Source organism: Pezoporus wallicus, unplaced genomic scaffold (assembly GCF_028554395.1).
Source record: "Pezoporus wallicus isolate ANWC-B61680 ecotype Strahan unplaced genomic scaffold, APGP_CSIRO_Pwel_v1 contig_5261, whole genome shotgun sequence".
Lineage (NCBI taxonomy): Eukaryota > Metazoa > Chordata > Aves > Psittaciformes > Psittacidae > Pezoporus > Pezoporus wallicus.
Window position 1 is genome coordinate 5,334,373 of NW_026642423.1, and position 10,247 is coordinate 5,344,619.

Genomic DNA, 10,247 nt, shown 5'->3' on the forward strand with positions numbered 1-10,247 from the left:
TTTGGTTTTATATGCAGTGTGGGAATTTGGGTTTGGTTGGGCTTTTTCTGGGGGAGGTGAGAGGGGGATGGGGAGGAGGAGGAGAATAAGTGTGCATGCGTGCATTTCTTTTTTTGCTAAGCTACAAATGCCCTGACTCCCTATGGGCTTGCAACAACACCAGAGTTTGATGATGCCCTGAAATAAATGGCAGCCATGGTATGCTTTCACTCAAGTATTCAGGGTATCAAGGTTGGTTCACTGAAAGTACCATTTGATGCTATCCACTGACAATGTGCTTTTGTTTGTAACAAACTCTGAAGCCACAATCCTCGCCCTTCTAGTGTTAATCCAAGATCTTGGCTTGCTTTCAGGCTATAGAATTAACTCAGAAAAGTTGGAACTGCTTGAGATCTCCCAGCTGCCTTGCACAACGGCTTTTCTTCCAGTGCAACTCCTGAAGGCAGTCAGAAGCAATTAAATGTTTGAGGCATGAAATCAGGAATTTCAAAAAACTTGCGGAGTTGAATTTAAAATCCACTGTCCTTCAACTGGCAGAAGACAACAGGTGGTAGCAAGTGATTTATATGTTTCTTCTGGGAAAAATTAACAAATTCACATTTTACTTAGATTTTTTTTGCATGTTTTGAGTAGCTTATTTTTCTTCATATTGTACCCTGGGGTGATGGTTTTGGACTATTTTTGAGAGAGTATAGACTCCCTACTGCTAGGAAGAGTTGCTGAACCTGCAGAGCTTTTACTGTTCTGTTGTCACGCATTGAGCCCTTCACTGATCCCACCAAACCTGTAACAACAGCCCATGGGAAGGGGGTGGAAAGAGCATAAAAAAACACTTTCTCACTCCAAAATCCTGGATCATTCTCTACATGGTGAAGCCTAAACTGTTCTGGCTGATAGACTGCACCTGACACTCCACAAAACCTTACTTGAGGGTCATTCCTCCATAGGATAGGTTAGTTGCCAGTGCTTATGGCAAGAACTGATTGAAGAGAATATCTCTATTTTGGGTTGTGTTATCAGTTCCAGTTACATAAATATAGGTATTTTATTGATCTTTGGTCTATAAATATATGGCATTTATGCAGCTCTAAGCTGTTCTGTGTTTGGTCATCCTGTGTTCTTGTGACAGAAGAGGTATTTTTGATTTCTGTAGATGCTTCTGAAACCTATTACAAAGAGTAGGAGTGGAAAGCCTTGGCAAGCAAGCTCATGATTGTGTGCTGTGTGGCCAGGTTAGCCTTTAAGTATGCATGTCTGACAACAGGTTATGTAAATGAGCATATTTTTATATTGAGCTCAAGGCAATGGAAGGAAGGCTGTAAACAGACATGTGGTGGCTCATGTGATATTTTTGCATCTGAATACTTCAAGACACTGAAGAAGCAACCCAACATAAAGACAGCTAGTGAATGGCATGTGGAGAATGGAAGGCCAGTGAAGTTCATTCAAGAACTCCTACCAGGATGTAGATGCTGACTCTTAAAATGGCAAATATGATTATTGGCTGTGTAAGGAGTAGGAAGATAGGGAAAAAACTCCAGGGTTACTGAGGCTAAACTTCACAGAGTGTGTGGAAAAAATAGAAACAGCATTTAGGACAGAGCTACCAGAATGAGTCAAGGACTCAGAAAGATCTTTTGATCAGAGAGAGAAGTGAGACCGGTATTTTCCTACTAGTGCAACAAAATGAGAGATGACAGGGGCACAGATACTAATTGTGCCTTTAACTCTACTAATAGGCTTCTTAAGGACACAACCCTCTGGATGCCCAATCTGGTATAGTTTATATGGTTAAATGGTATCTATGCACTAGGGAATCCCTCTTGGACAGTGCTGGAGTGGATTAGAGTGTCTACTCTTGCATAAGACTTCCCCTTTACATCTCATTTTTCACCTTGATAAGAAGATGCCAATACCTGAGCTTTGCAGGGAGGTTAAATTTGTATTTTAGCTTTGAAGTTTCAACCTGTCTCAACTGTATATGGAAAAGAATATTAACCCTGATGGTTTAGTTTTTTACACAAAATCAGTGGTAGCTAGCACTTTGATAGGTTCTCAAAAAAGGTGCTTAAAAAAAATAATCTCCAAAGTCAAAGCCTTCTATTGTATTTCCAGATAGAAAAATAGATGAAAGCTAAGAAGATATGCCAAGTAATTCCAAAATCAACTTTAAAGCACACGATCACGTCTTGGCAATCTGAAAGCAGTGTGTGGAGAAAAGGGTTGGCAGAGGAGTGAAGAAAAGAAGTATTCTACAAAAAAAGAAATGGCATGTCTTGGCAGAGATACAATGTTTGCTAACCTGTTGAAGGGTTCAGTTGTAAAAGAACTGTGTTCATGAGAACTGAAATAGAGCAGAAACCATTTACCACTTGATGTTTTAAAGCAAACTGCCAAATAAAATTCTGAAAGGTTTCACTTTGCAGATCAACTCGACCTTATCATGTGATAACATAGCAGGAAAATCTGTGCTCCCACTAGTTTCCTTAATAATGCATCTGAGAAGAAGACAAATCACATTCTGCTCTCAGTTACAGTGGAGTGAGCCATAATATATCTGCTGAATTCATATTTATTTTGGCATATCTGAGAAAATAAGGTAGCCCAAAAGGTGCAGAAGGAACAAAATCAGTCACTTGGGTGATAGATTTGAATTATATACCAGGAGTTGGATGTTCAGTAGGGAAAGTATTGATTTGTGGTGGGTGTGGTTGATTTTAAAAGTGCAGGATATATTGTTAAGCTAGTCTTGCACATCAACACCTTCAGCATTAGTTTTTTTCAGATATAGACAATTACTTTGCCTCCTTTTTCTGTGACTTTCTGTATCAAGTTTTACACAAATATATTGCATGCAATGACCTAAACTCAAGAGAAAAGGGAACCTTAAATGTAGCAGTAATCATGGGAAAAAGTCACCTGAAACAGTTCTAAAATTACCATGGAAAGAAGGTGAGGCTCTAGTAGCTTTGTGGGTGACTGGTTGTAGCTATCTTGTGCATATACTCCCTGGCACAACAGTCAGGCAGTGCCACTGCTTTTCTGCAGCCCCATCAGGAAAGCCAAAACACATGACCAACCAGCTCTGATAGGTTTTTAAAAATTATTGTTTAGACTGAGGTTTTACTAATCAAGCAGGGAGCAGCTGAACTTTACTCACCCAGACAGAAGCTTTTTTACCCCTATCCAACAACAGATAGCCCTGGTCTTTGCTCACCCAAGTGGATGCACACACAGGCAGACACTGAAGCTGTGTTTGGTTACACATGGGTTTTGTCCAGCTTGAAAGATCCCTGTGTTTGTCCTTAGCAATTAACTTTTCTGTTATCGGTCTTCAGCGTAATGGCTTGGCTGCATGTGCTCCTCGGGAGGGCTCTGCTGTGAGTACACAGCTGAGGACGTAAGAGGGACATATACAGTGAGGTTGTCTCATATGGATTGGTTTTGGTATGCAAGGTGTTTCTTCAATGACTCTTGTTTTCTGAGTAGCAGCTCTTGTTATACAAAGATAAAAGAAGGGTTAAAGCAAGCCCTTTTTCAGCCCCCTTTCTTCCCTGCCCCCAACAAACACACACACTCTCAACAAAATCTCTAAATCATGCTCTCTTCCTGGAGCTCCAAGACTGAGTTACACATAGGACCTCTGTAGCTGCACAGTGCCACACTATTCTGAACAAGATGCTGAAGGCACTTGAGTTTCTTTTACTCTCTTCCCTCCCCTCCGCCCCAGATTTAACCTAGTTTTATGGCATGAACAGCCCCAAAGAAAGTGGTAGAGAAAAGAGATGAAGGCCAGAGAGCAGAGAAGGACCAATGAAAGAAGCAGTAACCATTCTGTCATTCCTTTGGAGAGCAACACTAGACACCTTTAAATGCAGAGAGTGTCCTCTGCCTTTTTGCCAAAGCCCTTTTATCTGTGTGAATAAAAAGGGAGGCAGGTCAGCCTAGTTTCTGTTGCCAAATAAAAGCATGAATAAATTAGGCTATTCTTAGTAGGCAAGTGAAAGGGAGGGGGGGGGGGGGGGAAGTCAGTATCTATTTCTAAAGCAATTTCATATTCTGCCCCAACTGTTTGCACATGATAGAAAGGGGCTGGAGCTGCCTACTATTATGATTAGTACTATTGTTATCGCTGAAGGGCCTCATTGTTCTAGAAGATGTTAGGTTTGCACGATTCACAATCCGTCTCTATTCATCCAGGAAAGGTTAGGAGAGAGGATCTGATATTCTGCAAAGGGTTTTCTCCCCCTGCTCCTCCCCCTGCCTTCTCCTTTACTGGCTTAAGGCAGAAAGCAGGCAGAAGGTCTCCTATTAACTAGAATTAGGAAACAGGGATCTAGGTGCCTGGGAACAGCAGCTCCGTAGCTCTAATCCCAGTGAGGACCTTAATTGTATCTGGTTTAACAGTTATTCATGCAGTTTTACTGCAGGCAGGCATGGTGATTAGGGACATTGGTTGGAAAAATCTGTTCATTAGCCTAATAAAGACTGCCTAAGCCTGCGTGTTCAGCCACTAATAATCCAACTATTAATGCTGTGCTAGATGTTGTGGTATTAATATGTGTGGTTTACTAGAGTTGCAACAGCAATATGGGTCAGTTTAGTCGTTCCTTGGTTTCTCAATCAGACACCTTGTGCTAGTGCAAGAGAGAGAAAATGAATGAGTGAGTCTGACAAAACAGATTACACCATATAGCGAACCCCCAGTATGTTTTTTTCTGCAATTAGGAGGCAGCCCAGGAGCCTTAGGAACTGGGTTGTTTGAGGACAAGGAAATCAGCCCCTTTCAGTGATGAATGTTCTTGAAAAGCAGTTTATTTTTTACATAGGTGGTTTGCTCATTTTCTTCACAGAAGAGCTTTGGCTGTCTATCAGATATTAACAGAGGGTAATTGCTGGGGGAGAAGGATGTTCACCCTGCTCACAGCATCGTGCATTGCATGGGCACACACGCCTCCCGGTGTGTGCTGAGACCAGCACCCAGCTTGGGAATGTCCAGGTTGTCTTTGGAGGAGGAAAAAAAGAGGTATAATTGTCTTTTTCTCTGCTTCATTGATTTCCCTCAGATGACCTAAACTTTTCCTTTCCTGGTAGAAGGAGGTAAAAATACTGCTCACACTTTAGGGGGATTCATCTGCCCTAAGCATAATCCTTGGGTTGCTAATTAGAGTATCACCAGCTCCTCTGTGAAAAAATCCTGTCATTCATCTTCCTCTTTTATTTATAGGAATGATTTGTTGCATTTTTCATTGTTTGATAAAAATTACACTAATGTAATACTATAAAAAAATTGTTGCCAGAGATCTTTCTACAGAAGCTCTTTCTAAAGATTTTAATGAGAGATAAGAATATCAAGAGGTGGATTATTGCTTTTTTCCTTCTATAGCTTATTTTAAACCTCCTTGTTCTCAATATTTGTTCCTGTAAGACATTATATGTAACCAAAATTTGCTTTGATTTTGAACCATTCAAGGGTCATAACCACAAGTGGGATACAAAATTAAGCATGTACAAACTGTGTGTGCCTGTTAATAGCAGTAATATCTTTCATAAAATGAGAAAGAATAAACCAGACAGGTAGGTGGCCTATTGCTACCTACAGCTATCCATCAAAATCCAATGGATTTGCATTCTACTTCCCCCTGATAAATACCACTTAAAACACATGGCAAAACAAAAACCATTCAAATGGAGAAAAAATGCATTGCATCTTCACTGACCCTCACCTGCTTTCTTCTAAACCCAGAAAAAAACTGATTTAAACCCTCCCACAAAGTGCAAGAACCAAAATCTGTCCTTACTGAGTGCAGCATTGTCTATGTAGGAATGGCATTGTATAAGAACAAAAGAAGTTGGGTATTGTTCAGTACCTTTAGAATAGATAGATATCTTAATGCATGCCTTTTCAGGTAATGATTTTATTTTCTATTCTAGGTGTGTATTTTAATTGCAATTGATGTATGTTCATTAAAAAAAAAAAAGAGATTATTTTAATCCATTTGATTAGTATCTTGGGGTTTCATGTCAGTGCTATTCACTATTTTTTGATAGTGCTGCATTTGAACTGTTTGTTTAGTGAAGTTAAGAGAGAACATGCCAGGCAGGCATATACTGTGTCCATGTGCAAATGTCTACATCTGTGATGCTGGTGGTACACTAAGTAGTGTTACACATTTCATAAATTTCAGTCAAATGAATAAGTGTATTTTTCATGCTCCTGTGGTCATCAGCTTCATGTCTGTGTTCTGAAATGCTGCTTTCAGAACTACTGCTGCAGATACCATGTAGATTCAGATAGGAGTAAGGATGTGCTTTTTCTTCCCCATGATATGTTGGCTTGGAAAGCAGTGAACAATATTCACCTGTGAAAAAAAAATAGAGAGAGGCTTTATGACTGATATTCTCTAATGTTTAAGGTTGGAATTCTAAATGTTATAGTCTGAAGGCTGGACTATTTCTAGAACTTCACTGAGAAACATCCCATGTGCTCATAGTTCAGGAATGACAGATTTTATCTTTTTTAAGTAGTTGTAGTAGTTTGGAAAACATTATTATTAAAATCAATTCCTCCTCCCTACAGAATTAGACACAGTTGTTTAATACACAGAAAGCTTCAGGAGTAGAAATAGCTTGTCTTTGCATGATTCTTGCTGTGTCTCCCTGCCTGATGAGAGATGCTTTCTGTTGTAACATATTATAAGATGTTTTATATAATTTTGTTAGAATTAATCAGGTTTATTTGATATGGCTGAAAAGAAAAGCTCTTGAAACAAATTCTGAGTATGAGGTACCTTTGAAAATCCTGGATGTTGGCTACTGCCACATTTTATTGTAATAATTTTACTATTACTGTATTTGGTTTTGGTCTTTGAGATTCAGCTCTATATCTGTCAGTTCTTTTTTGTTTGATTTTATTTTACTTTAAGTCAGCAACGATAGATGTAGCAATATGTTATAGAGATTAGACAGTGGTAGAGTCTGGAAATAAGGCTGTTCTTATTTTTAAATAAAAGTAACAACTAAATATTGCTACAGATGCTGCTGCATTGGGAGTAATTCTGTAATAAGGACAGAAGAGGCAGCTCTCTTGTACTCTATTTCCAACACTGTGCTTGTGAAAAGTTTAGCAAGAAAATGAACTTTTCATGACTAGCTTCCAGGATCTGTAAAGTGATTATAATGACAATTCCAGTCTCCAGAGGATCTCATATGATTGATGCATCCTGGGACTTCCTGATGAAAATCTCATGAAAAATATTTTTTACTGGCCACACCTTTTACAAACCAATATATTTCATGAAAAAGTTGAATTGTTTACTATTTTGTTTATTTTAGAGGCTGTATCTTAGATATAGGGGTGCAATCATTGTATAGGACAGCCCTGGCTGCTTTTTAGCAAAATGAAAAATAATTGCTCAGCTGGTGTATTCAGAGTTATTATAGTGAGGAACATTTTCCTGTTGGGATGTAGCTAGACCTTTGCAATAAAAACTGTAGACTCTTCAATGAATTGAAGTTGTCAATGGTATTATTTTTCCATTACACGTTGAAATCTGGCAGTGTCCCTTTTCAGGGGTTATTCAGTGAAGAAAGGAAAATAGCTGTTGAATTATACCAGCAGAACTTCTCCTAGCACCTGAACTCTTTACTGACAGTCAACAACTTGTTGCATTAGTGGCTTCACTTGGGAATACTGGAACATGTATAGTGAGAAAAACAGTTGCATGTAACATGGTAGCATGTAACATGGTAGCATGTAATGGAGAAAACAAATTGGCAGTTCTTGAAGACAGAACAATAGAATGAACAATACCTCATTTTATTTCAAGCCTGCATCTCGGGAGATGAAGGACTAGGGTAAATTAGTCAGAATGCAAGAAAATGATTAAATTTTGGAGATGTCTCAGTTATGTAGGTTAGATATCTTGCAAGAGGATGCTTCTTAGATCCCTTTAGTTCTTCATCAAATAACCTCAACATTGTCTTGCAAAACTGAGATGTTTATAGTGTCTGTAATTAGAACAGACATCATGAAGGTGGGTATTCAGACAATAAGGTAAGGAAGTCAATTGCAGGACTAGTTGCCAATTGGCAACTGAAAAATATGAAAAACTATGCAATTATCCTTCAGTTGTGTGGCATGCATGTCAGTCAGATATTACTTCAGAAGATGGACTTTATCTCACTTCACCAGCTGCTTTCAACAGAAGCTCAATGCAAACTTCTTATTCATGCTACCAATAGTTTACAAAAACATAATTCAGTCTAGATGTCAGTACAGATTTAATTGGATTCCACGGATTTTAGATAAGCCTATGGCTGGAAGCCTAATTCTAAGAACCCTTAAGGAGCAGGAAATGCGAACTTTTATTTCAACACCTGCTAAAGAATGGCCATGGAGATGCTCAAAAATTAACTTCCACATGTGCCTTCCACAGGCATGTGGCTGGAAAAAGCAAAGAAATCCAATTGCAGCCTGATGTGCTGCTTTTGAATGCTTGGAAATATATAGGAGTCCACATGAGGGTTCTCTGAGGCATCCCTTTCCCAACTCATTGGTTGCTTTGCTGTACTGCTAATTCTAAATTCAGGCCTTGAGATGAAAAGATAGAGATCAAAGTAATTTGTGGTAACTTGTTCTGTGACCTTATTCAGCCTCTGATAAATGAGGGAGGGAAGGATATTTATTTTACCTGGTGGTAGCTTAAGATTGTTTTTTCTTGGCCACTTTCATTGTAGATGAAACCTTCTAGATTTTCCACACACTACCAGTATTTATCTCCTCCAGTATATGAGGACCCAGTTATCTAGAATGAGGAATGTAATTTGCAGCAGGCTGCTGAAAGAGCAGACAAACAGTGAGTTACTGTGAAGGGCTGCACTATCTGATGGCAAGAACATTGGATGGGAATTCATGAGACTTGTTGTATATTCCCAGCTCTGCCTTGTGCCTGTTGAATGACCTTCACCAAATCACTTTCTCTCTTTTGTCTCAGCTATCATTTTACCTGTTAAGATGTGATAATGAAACACTCTTTTTTTTTATAAACTGCTAGGTGCTGATGAACAGCACTGATGAAAAGTACTGTACAAAAGCTAAGAGGTATTGAATAATTTTTTGCACTTGGCTTCGTTGGATTATGACTGATAGTACAGATACTGACCAGCAAGTAGCTTTATAGCTCCAATGTATATTATGCAGCTATCAAATTTTCTATTTGTCTACCTTTCTAGTCTCAAAAATAATGTTTCACCGATGACACTGATTTTGCTTTCTGCTGTAATCTTGCAGAAAAGCTAAAATCTTGAAATCTTTTCATTGGCTTTTATTCTGCTTTCTGATCTTTGGAGGGAATGTTGCTCAAGATGCCTATTTGGATTAGCTAATTTAAGATTAGTTTAGTAGTAGGCTGAGGAGTCCAGAAGAGATGTGTTTTGGTGTGATTTCTTGTGCTTGTGCAAATATAAGACATACAGTTTCTTTCAGCCGTGAAGCAAATTGCTCCATTGCTCTGCCTGACCCACCTGCTGTCATGGGTGGGTGGGAGCCCCACACTGTCACCTGAGCTGAAGGAAGCAGAAGTGGCTGAGGTGCTGTGTGGGACACCCTTCCTTAGGAATGGTAGGCAGCTTTAATGCACCTTTCTGTTTCTGCATGATCATGCAAGGGCCTGCTGAAGTCTAGAGACTTCATTAAGTAAGCAATTTATATGCTTTGCCAGAAATCTATGGTGAAATAAACAGAGCTAAAATTTAGGGGAATACTGTAAGCCTCTTAGCAGACCAAGAAAACAGACTACAATTCTATCCTGCCACTAAACAAAAAGATTGCTATTAATCTCAAAAGCTTTTTGTTTTTAAAGGGCTTCATCTTGATACAGCTTTCCTTTAGCATTTAATTTCATTCTGAGGTTCTCAGCTGTGGGCACATTAAGGCTCTTGTTTTCCCTAACAGTATCTGAAGGTTTGGTAAAATTCAGCCCTAAAATACCAGCTACCTGTTAGTGTTTCATAATACTAACCTATGTATTTTTAGTACTAAGGTTATTTTGTTGGGGATTTTTTTCAGAAACCCATAAAGCAAAAAAACTCATGTACTTTTTTGGTGTAAAATTTGTACTCTGTTATTTTTAGTCCACTTGCTGAATTATGGGGTTAATATCTCCCTTCAATTTTGCTTAAAAGACTGCCCTTCGTATGTCTGTATTTCTCTGGAGCTGGTACCTTGAACTATTGGATCCTGTCTC

The 10,247-nt window shown here is 38.9% G+C and overlaps 1 long non-coding RNA gene across 1 annotated transcript; it reads left to right on the forward strand.

Annotated features, from left to right (window-relative positions):
• The first annotated feature begins 368 nt into the window (after positions 1-368).
• On the forward strand, positions 369-2,366 carry LOC130610458 (uncharacterized). Its single transcript, XR_008975055.1, has 2 exons — positions 369-547; positions 2,116-2,366. It is a non-coding gene; the product is annotated as an uncharacterized LOC130610458 (long non-coding RNA).
• The last annotated feature ends 7,881 nt before the right edge of the window (positions 2,367-10,247 follow it).